Source organism: Hibiscus syriacus, unplaced genomic scaffold (genome assembly GCF_006381635.1).
Source record: "Hibiscus syriacus cultivar Baekdansim isolate YM2019G1 unplaced genomic scaffold, ASM638163v2 tig00110865_pilon, whole genome shotgun sequence".
Lineage (NCBI taxonomy): Eukaryota > Viridiplantae > Streptophyta > Magnoliopsida > Malvales > Malvaceae > Hibiscus > Hibiscus syriacus.
Genome location: NW_024062894.1, coordinates 1,616,027 through 1,626,847, shown reverse-complemented (window position 1 = coordinate 1,626,847; position 10,821 = coordinate 1,616,027). Strand labels below are relative to the sequence as shown.

At 34.5% G+C, this 10,821-nt stretch overlaps 1 long non-coding RNA gene across 4 annotated transcripts; it reads left to right on the top strand.

Annotated features, from left to right (window-relative positions):
* Positions 1 to 5,807: 5,807 nt before the first annotated feature.
* On the top strand, positions 5,808 to 7,542 carry LOC120143978. Of its 4 annotated transcripts, none has more exons than XR_005517993.1 (4): positions 5,808 to 5,907; positions 6,080 to 6,188; positions 6,685 to 6,844; positions 7,276 to 7,542. It is a non-coding gene; the product is annotated as an uncharacterized LOC120143978 (long non-coding RNA). The 4 variants fall into 4 exon arrangements; XR_005517991.1 differs by having other exon boundaries at positions 7,225 to 7,542; XR_005517992.1 differs by having other exon boundaries at positions 6,149 to 6,188; positions 6,685 to 7,542.
* The last annotated feature ends 3,279 nt before the right edge of the window (positions 7,543 to 10,821 follow it).

The window sequence follows — 10,821 nt, the reverse complement described above, 5'->3', positions numbered from 1 at the left end:
TGAAATTTATGACATGCCCCTCTTCTTTGGCTTGGTATTTTAATTAGATGCAGACAAAATGACGCAACCATCATAATCAATCACTAGACTTTCTAGAACACTTCTGTTTCGGTTCTCTGAAATCTTTCATTTGTTCAAGCTTCATAGACTTCCTTTAACAAAGGTAGTGAAGGGACATCAGTCTAAACATAAAATTCCTACGTGCTTGTGTGAGGTTGACTATAACAAATGTTCCTCAATTCTCTTAGTCCATTTTCATCGAAACTCATTATTAGATCAATTTGATTTAATTTGTCATTGTCTGCTAGCTGAATTCAGCTTTATTGTATATACCTTATAATCGTCCTCATTGGGCTAGCTGAAGGGTTCATCTCATCACATGATCTTTTACTTGACAATTACAGTGGAGCAAACACCGAACTGCCGAGTATCCGAATAATGTCATGGTTTGAATGCAATCTATTCATAAAGCCAGAGCTTTTGAGTTGCCTCTATAACCAATTGCTTTAGTGGAATAGCTCAGCTTTATTGTATAATCTATAATAATAATTTATTAGCCTTTTGAGCATTCAGATTTAGAATTTCTTAAGCTCATCGAGAAGAACCTGTTATAGTCTAGGTGTCCTTGATTCTCAGGAAATCTTATATTTATAGTTTAGTTCCCAAACAACTGACCTAAACTAAATTCATCTATTCTACCATTCCATTTGCGAAGACTAGTATCATCACTAAACGTCTTAAATAGAAGTGTAGTCTATGTATTTTTGCAATGTCATACACAAGAGATGTCTCGTGTTGTCCGCTCCTATTCATACCTGAATATCAAGCCTTTTGATCATTTCCTCACGAGAGGAGAAGGCTATAGTGGTCCCTGTAAGAGAAGGGTATGGGGTTCGAGTGTATCATCTGTGGTAAGGTCAAGGGTCTTTGTTTTATCAGTTTTCAATCTTGTTAATTTGACAAAGATCTATAACTCCGATTCTTAAAAGAGCTTTTAATCCAGTATATATTTAAAGAATTTCGAGTTTGAAAATTATTCTTTGATCATAACCTTAGAAGGTAGCATTTTACTTAAAATGTTCGATTGTCAAGTGACTTACAAACTTTTTAACGAAAAGAGAAAGAAAAGAAATTCAAACAAGACAATATGCGAGTGCATCAAAAGTTCGTGGTGGCTGCAATGATTTTTTCTCAGTTTGTATCAGAATGCCCTATCATCATTCGAACGTCCATGCCCCTAAATCGATTAAGTGTTGAACCTTGCACTTCAATGCCCCATAATTCTCAGTAGTATGCCCGAGCTTCCCATGTGGTAGCTACATATTGCATTAGCATCATGCCCCTCGGGAAATGAAGGTTCTTTCGGTTTAGACTTAACTGGAGTCACGAGATTCTTCTCAACTAGTACTGGGAACAACTCTTTATATGTCATCGGAATTTTACCAATAGGGGTATTCTCTCGGGTTATTTTATAAGGTTTGGCCCCACGATTAGTTGAATAAGAACTCACTTCATTGACATCGATTCCTTTCTTAACATCGGTACTGTCAGAGCCTCATATCTTGCCATTCCTAATGGCGTTCTCGATTAATTCCCCAGAAATGACCAGGTCGGCAAAGTTCTTGGTAGCATTTCCTACCAGATACCCCAGATATGGAGCCTTCAAAGTATTCACAATGATAATTGTAGCCTCCTTCTCCAACAATGGGGGTTGTACTTGTGATGCCACATCGCGCCATCTTTGGGCGTACTGACTGAAGGTTTCGCTGTGTCGCTTTTCTTTGTTTTGGAACGTCCACTTGTTAGGAACCATATCTGTAACATGGCGATACTGTTCTAGGAATGCTTTTGCCAAGTCCTTCTATGATTTGATGTGAGCCCTAGTTAATTGGTTATACCACTTGGTGGCATAACCTGTTAGACTGTCTTGAAAATAATGACTCAGCAGCTTTTCATCATTCACATGGCCAACCATCCTCCGGCAAAACATGGTAATATGAAATCAAGGGCAAGTGGTTCCATTGTATTTTTCAAATTCAGGAACCTTGAATTTCATAGGGATGACCAAATCTAGGACTAAACTCAGCTCTCTGGTGTCAGATCCATAGAATGGGTCAATCACTTCTACCGATTTTACCCTTTCTTCCAATTTCTTCAACTGTTGAGTTATTTGTTCATTGGCATTTTCATTTTCGACTAACTCATTCAGATCCGGGGTTAAGTGCTCGATATTAAATTCCTCTAGCCTTACACCTGAAACATGCTGATAAATGTTTGGGAATGCGGATCCCATGTGGTACTGCTGATTCTTATTGCTGACATATGTATGAGGTCAGGCTTCTTGAGGTACCGAAGGGTGAGCAGAGATGTGTATAGGTGTGAAACCAGGATGAAGGGTGGATTCTAGTGTAAACCCTAGTGGGTGTTGAGGGTCAGATGTAAATCCAGCAGGATGCGATGCTCCTAATCCAAACCCTGGACGATAAAGTGGTTCCTCAGTTCTTGGAACAGGGCCCTTTCCATATTCTGGATTTTTCCCTTCCAACATACTTGCCAACTTAGAAAGCATATCCTTTTGAACGTTGATCATGTCTTCTTGCATTTTTTTTATACTCTCTTGCAAATCCAACTGAATTTTTTCAATTTGAATAATCTTATCATCCTTGGCTTTCTTCCTCGTGTTGTATGGATGTTTGGAAGGTCCCAGTATTTATCTGTCACACATTTCTTTTATTAATGTTTATATTTTATTAATGAATTGAAATATATGATTATGAATAAATAAAGTGCGATGTAAAAATAAATAAATAAAAATGCATTGCAAAAAATAATAAAATGATGCATATGCAAAATGCAGAGTGTTGATCCTAGAGCGATTCCTTAGAACATCTCTTTATATTAGAAACGATGTTCAATTCCAAAGTTGAAACATATCACAGATAAATCTGCACTGTCTCACTTATTTGTTGTACATGTGCTAGCAATTCCACAATCTTCTAGTTTTCTTCATCCTCGGGATCTAGTTCTTCACTTATAGCAGCAGCTTCCAGAGATATGTTGACCAAATATTGTACGATTCCCCGAGCATGTCCTAAGTAACAAGCAATAAGGTCCTCTCTTCACTTAACTCTCGCCTGAGCTTGCTCCCATCTTCCCTATATATCTTTTAGCTTATTTAAATCATTCTGACGTACATTGGTGTGAGTGTAGCCAAACATCTCCGACATGTACTCAGGCATCAAACTGTCTCCGTTGGTCAACTGGGATTGTTTCGACCACCTCAAAAACATCTGTATTATCTTCAACCTCTTTTTGAACCTTTCATTCCATATTACTAGCCTTCTATATGGACATCGATCCCAAATCAACACCATGAAATGGATAGTGCAATGCAAAAGAAAAAAAAGCAAAGATAGAAGAAAACCAGTTAGTAAACATTAGTCAATTAATTAGGGATAATAATTTGTTAAAGAATCATACCCTCACATGTTGGCTACCCAATCATGCTTTATCATATCCTACCCGAACATGATAACTACCCCCATTCTTTACTTGAACATAAAAACCTTAACCTCATGATATCTAATTCTTATACTTGTTTGAAAAAATAAACCTAACCACACGATCTCTAGTTCACATGAATTAAAAAGAAACGAAAATAAATGACTCAAAAAAAACTTTTCCTTGTGTACCATCCTCACGGGATTCCTAAGGTTCGAGTTAAGATTAATCTAAGTTCCGTCTCTATGTTCACTATATGCTGGGTTCGGTTCTAAAGTAATAGGTTCTCGAATTGTCCTTGTCGGTTCCCCCTTGGGCTGTCAAACCCTCAATCCTGGCCCATCATAGGCTTTTGGGATCGAGTTCAATTTCGAGGGAACACACCTTATGTCCATGCGGAGGTGAAAACCTCACGAGGATCATAAGGCGTGAGCTCCAGGAGTGATCCACTATCCCATGCGGAAGTGAAAACCTCACGAGGATCATAAGGCGTGAGCTCTAGGTGTGATCCACTATCCCATGCGGAGGTGAAAACCTCACGAGAGAGTAGTCTCTCACTCCTATTTAAATAGGATGGAGCGGGGTTTTAGCTCATGTTATGCAAATGCGACTGTGCAATGTGTGAGGACAAGCAAAAATAAAACAACACATAATCATCAATTCACACAATTAATCTGAATCCATTAGCAAACAGATCAATACAACAATTTATTGGTTAATCAGATTATAAACAAAAATTTTAAACAAGGGATCAAAAACCAAATTAGAACAAATTTATAACTTCCATTTGCAAAGACAATTAATTAATTGACTATCGGCCTAACTCTCTAAAAAAATGTCCCCAGCGGAGTCGCCAAGCTGTTGAAACAGTTTTTTTCCGGATTAAATTTTAAAAAACTGCACCAATATTTAATTATTCTCTTTATGGTTGATTTTTAATTGAAAACAATGCATTTAAAAAACCTTTCATTTCGAAAATTTGGAAATTCCTTCACGTTAAAACAAAAAGCATACAGTTTGAAGAGACGCCACCAATCTTTAATTAGGGTGTGATTGGACACCCAAAAATATTGTCATTTTAAATAAAAATTAATTTTAATTAAAACAACAAATTGAGGTATGCGTTATCAGAAAATGAGTTTGGGAGTCGATTACACGTAAGGAAGGATTATCACCCACACAGCGCCCTAAATCGGCACCTAGTCGATTAATTAATGTCTTTGCAATGAAATTTACAAATTCGATTTTAATTTGATTTATGATTCCAATAAAACAACAATATGTGAATTTTACGGTATTCAAAAGCACCAAAATAGATTAAATTAAAATTACCCTGCCTTTAGAAAGATAAAGAATATTCAATTATTTAAAAATATCGAGACCAGATCTTAGATGAAACATAACAATCTTTTCTCGACAAATTTAAATAGCCTAACATTTCTTTTTCTTCCATTCCCAATTTTTAAAATGATGAATTAATTTTAGGCGTCACTAATGGGATACACTTTTAATTTAGAATCGTTAAAAGTGGACCTCTAATGAGATAAAACAACCCACTTAAAAAATTTAAATTAAAAGGGTATTACCCTTGATCCAATTATGTCATTTGGCCAAGTCAATGACATGAGGATATCATACATTTCATATAAAAATGATGACATGCAAAAATTAATTAAACAAACATTATAATTAAAAATATCATGCAATGTGACACTTTAATACAAAAATTCCATCACTATAAATTATAAACTATATATATTAATATGTAATGTATACATACCAAATAAAAACATAACATCTCAAATTACAAATTTTAGAAAATAATTGTACTTATTAAAATAAGGACTAAATTATATTAAACCAAACTTTACTATTTTAAATACAAACAAAATAATAATTGAAATGGACATGAATATTACACCATAAATGACAATGAAACCGAAATAAAACAAATCACCATCCTAAAGGACTAAAATTAAATGCGTAAAAATGCAAAGACCAAATTGAAAACATATAAACTTTATCTGATCACTAAAAAGTAACATGTAGAAAATTAGAGATCTAGTGTCTAAATAATAGAAAATACATAAATCAACTTTTCAAATTAAAATTAAAAGTGTATAAAATTAAAATACTAAATAAAAAGCATAAAAAACTCGAATTGAGGACTAAACTGAATTATGCGGTTAAATATAAGGAGTACGAGAGAAAATTACCCTAAAATCTTAGTGGCTAAAAATTAATTAACCCAAACCATTTAATATAAAAGCTAAACTAAACCTAAACCTAAGTAAATCACGCAGAACCCAGCCTCACGCTTCACTCTTCTTCTCCAAACCTCCCCCTCTCATTCTCACGCACACACACGGCGACACTCTCAACACCGGATGGGATTCAACACCACATGTAACTTCGTTTTCTCTCCATTGCTTTCAATTTTGATTTTTTATAGTTTCGTTCCCTGGTTTTTTGATTGGAAAATTAGAATAATAAGAAAACTCTTGCTTCCTCTCTATGCTAACGGATCTCCTACAACTTCTCTTTATTGTGTTTTTTGTTGTTTTTTGATTAACTTCAGACTTATTTAATTTACTAATATTAAACTCGGTTCTTCAACTCCAACGATTGAACTCCAAAAAACTATAAGGTAAAGCTGCCGAGATTCTACCAACGTTCGCACAACTCAGGTTATTATCTAATCCATATCTATTTGCTGTCTAGTTTTTTTTTTTCATGGATTTCGAAATAATACAAGTACAAATAAATATAAAAGAAATAAAAGAAGAAATTTGAAGTAAACCTTCCTTGTATTGCTTCTTTCTAAATGGATAGGAAAGGCTGTTACAACGTATTTTTTGAATGGGGAAGGGATTATATTTTCCCTTTTTTTATCCGAAAAACCACTCCTTTTGTTACTCTGGTGAATTGCTGATCTTCAAATGACCCCAATATTGTGTTTGTGATATTTTCTAGTAATCTCCCCTGTTTGAATGGCCTTCCTCTCCTTTTTTCTAATCGAGAGCCCCCTTTTTATGACTTATTCTTTGTTGTTGAATGATCTGGCATCGAGTATGTGGGATTTTTTTTAATGGATTTAATGGATTTTCGGTGGAGCAAGTTTGATTTGGTTTAGTGGATTTGTAGTGGATGGCTAATTTAGGTGCTATTTGGTATTATTTGTAGATGAGTGGAGGTGGCAGCAGCACATGGGAGCTAGTCGAGCATGGTGTAGGGTCTGAGATTAATTATTTAAAAGAAGTGGTGCTTGGGTTGTTGCTGGTGTCCTTCACGTGGGGAAACAATGGGCAAAAGATGTGGCATTTATTTAAAGAAATGGTGTAGGGTATGGCCCCCATTTTATTAATTTATGTGATAACTCATTTTTTTGGATAAAATATTGGTGCTTACATGCCCCATCTGCAAAACCTAGGCTCCATAGTAAAATAAGAAGCAAAATAAAACAAAACAAAAGATACCTGAAACATAATCCACATAGTTTTTAGAATTTTGTTACCCGATGAAATTAGAAACATTGTAATGGAGAAAATTAAAGCCACAGTGATGGCAAGTTTGAGGCCATTGGGACAAAAAATGAAAACCATCATGCATTATACATGTAGTGTGTTTTTATGGTGAGGAGTAAAGGGGTTGACAGTTAATTTTGAAGCTTTAATTTGGAGGCATAGTTAACAGCAAGATAAACGAATGTGTTTGGTAGCTTAGGTTTTCTGGGCAGCACTAACCCGCAATGGTCATCGACAATTTTCATGGTAGCAAATGAGAAGAAAAAGATGGAAGTTCGGGGAGACATATCAAACAGAAGAAATGATAAGGCACCACCCATTGTGTGGTCGAGAAGCCCCTCCAGCGGATGACTGTACAAAGCTCCAAATGCATAATAAACGACAAGACGATGTGCAGAGTTTGTTCTCATACATGTATCTATGCAGAAAATACTATCATTTATCCACTACCACCATTACTGTAAGAAATTGTCTAACTATAACAACAAAGGAAGATGACTGTCGAACAGAAACTTTATCATCGCCCCTGTGACTTTATTGTCAACCTATATTTTCTATCATATTAGTGTTTGTTTTTCTTGAAGAAGAAGAATACAAGAAGAAGAAGGAATGTGAATGCAGGTGAAATACTTTAGTTGTCGGTTAATACTTTCGTTAATGGATTACCAGACATTAACGACTGAGGACTTAAACCTGACGGGTAAGAAAAAGAAGAAGAAGAGAATGAGGCATGTGGATGCACCTGATTTTTTTTAGTTATCACATAATAATTTCGTTAATGGGTTAATGGATATTAACGATAAAGGGACTTGTTGAGTTAATCGATCGACAAAATAGGCCAAGAGGGGGGTGAATTGGCAATAAAAATTTCAATGGAAGTTTTTGTAGAAAATTGAAAATATTTGCACAGCGATTTTGAGTGGTTCGCCTTTCTCAAAAAAAGTCTACATCCTCTACCTTAGCTATCCACACTAAAGATTTTCCTAAAATTCATTAATTTGTCTTTCTTTTGAGGAAAAAGAGTAACCTTACAAATCCCTCAACAATTATACCCCAAATTATTGAGAACACTCTCTCCGAAAGAGAACAATACAAATTTTGCAAACTTACAAGAAAATTCTCACAAGGCAAGATGTTTTCACAATTCTAGAACAAAGAAAGAACACTCAAGAATAATACAATTGAGCACAATAAGTGTTCTTGAAAGAAAAAAGAATATTGAATGAAATAGGCTTGAAAATGCTCAAACTTGAGGTTTGGTGCTTTCTATTTGATTCTCTCTTGATTCTTGTTGATGATCAATGGCTTCTAAGCTTGTTTAAATACTCCTTCAATTGATTCTGAACGTTGGGGATGATTAGTGGAGTAAATAGAACCGTTTAATTGTGAAAACAATTAATAAAACTGCTTGGAGCGTGGGGGGAATCGGTACCTCCTCATAGGGAATCGGTTCCTGCAGTGTAAAATTCAAATATTTTGACAGTTAAATAGAGGGAATCGGTACCCCCTGGGGGGGAATTGGTTCCCTCCAAGTAATCTGTTATTTTTCAGAGCCAAACTATTCAGGGGGAATCGGTACCCCGGGGGGAATCGGTTCCCCTGGGCAATCTTCCCATTTTGGTTTGATTTTAATTAAGAAATGATTTTTGACTCGATTAAGGCTCAAAATACTTTGTAAATTTGTTTAAAAGATTAAAACATATTTTTACACTTTAGTAAGGATTAAAATGAACTTTGAAAGACTTGGAGTAATTTTTGATATTCGAATAATTATATCAAATATACTTAGAAAATCTTTTGTAAAATCTTAAAATTGATTTAACTTAATTAGTTGTATCGAAACATCAAAATGTTTTCAAAAATCTCCCCCTTTTTGATATAACAAAACATTTCCCCCTTTTGAGAGAAAGAGTGATATTTGGGCGTTTATTAACAGACCCCGTGGGGGGTATCGATTCCTACTGCCAAAAAAATAAAAAAATCTGTAATTTAAACACTCAAAAATGCTAAATTAATTTGCTCTAGTGGTATTGGCAACTCATATATTGAAAATTAATTTTCACTAAGAATCATAAACTCTCCCTAACTAATAGCAAAGAATGCAATCAAAATTATTATTATTATAAGCATTTTTCATTTATTCTTAAAAGTACTAAAAAATAATTTAAACACTTAGTGAATATAGGTCAGTTAAACCTAATTCTGTCCTAAGTGTCCAAAATCTTTCTTTGTCTAAAGGTTTTGTAAAGATATCTGCTAATTGGTGCAAAGTATCAACAAATTCTAGAACTACATCTTCCTTAGCGACATGGTCTCTAATGAAGTGATGTCTAATTTCAATGTGCTTAGTTCTAGAGTGTTGGATGGGATTTTTAGTGAGACAAATAGCACTAGTATTGTCACACTTGATAGGAATGGTACCTACTTTAATTCCATATTCAAAAAGTTGTTTTTTCATCCATAAAACTTGTGCACAACAACTACCGACTGAAATGTATTCCGCTTCAGTGGTAGATAATGCAACACAATTTTGTTTCTTTGAATACCAAGAAATCAACATATTTCCAAGGAATTGGCAAGTATCGGAGGTTCTTTTCCTATCTAATTTGCATCATCCATAATCCGCATCAGAGAAGGCATGCAAGCTAAAGCTAGAGTCTCTAGGATACCAAAGTCCTAAACTAGGAGTGTCCTTAAGATATCTAAAGATTCTCTTAACAGCTAGTAAATGTGATTCCTTAGGACATGATTGAAATCTAGCACATAATCAAACACTAAACATAATGTCTGGTCTACTTGCAGTTAGATAAAGCAAAGAGTCAATCATTTACCTATACAATTTAACATCCACACATTTACCTCCTTCATCTTTGTCAAGCTTTGTTGATGAGCTCATTGGAGTGGCATGAGGATTCCCGTTTTTCAGTCCAAACTTCTTGAGCATATCTTTGACGTACTTAGCTTGATTGATGAAGATGCAATCTTTTGTTTGCTTGATTTGGAGTCCCAAGAAATATGAGAGCTCCCACATCATGCTCATCTCGAATTCACTTTGCATTAGCTTAGAAAATTCTTGGCAAATAACATCATTAGTAGAACCGAATATTATATCATCAACATAAATTTGAACTACTAATAAATCTTTATCTTTATGCTTTAAAAACAATGTAGTGTCAACCTTCCATTTTGAAAAACCTTTTTCAATTAAAAAGTTTGACAATCTTTCATACCAAGCTCTAGGAGCTTATTTTAAACCATAAAGAGTTTTTGTCAATTGAAAAACTTGATCTGGAAATTTTGAATCTTCAAAACCAGGAGGTTGTTCCACATACACTTCTTATATAAAACTATTTAAAAATGCACTTTTAACATCCATTTGATACAGTTTAAATTCATTGAAACATGTAAATGCTAATAACATTCTAATTGCTTCCATCCTAGCTATGGGAGGATATGTTTCATCATAGTCTATGCCTTCTTCTTGAGTATAGACTTGAGCAACAAGTCTAGCCTTGTTTCTCACTATATTACCACTTTAATCAAGCTTATTCCTAAATACCCATCTAGTACCTACAATAGACTTATTATTAGGCCTTTAAACTAATGTCCATACTTTACTTCTCTCAAATTGATTTAACTCTTCTTGCATAGCCATAATCCAATGTTCATCATTTAATGCTTCTTTAATATTCTTAGGCTCTATGCATGAAATAAATGCAACATAATTACATATATTTCTAAGAGAAGATCGAGTTGTTACCCCTTTGGATGGATCACTTATTATTTCACCATCCTT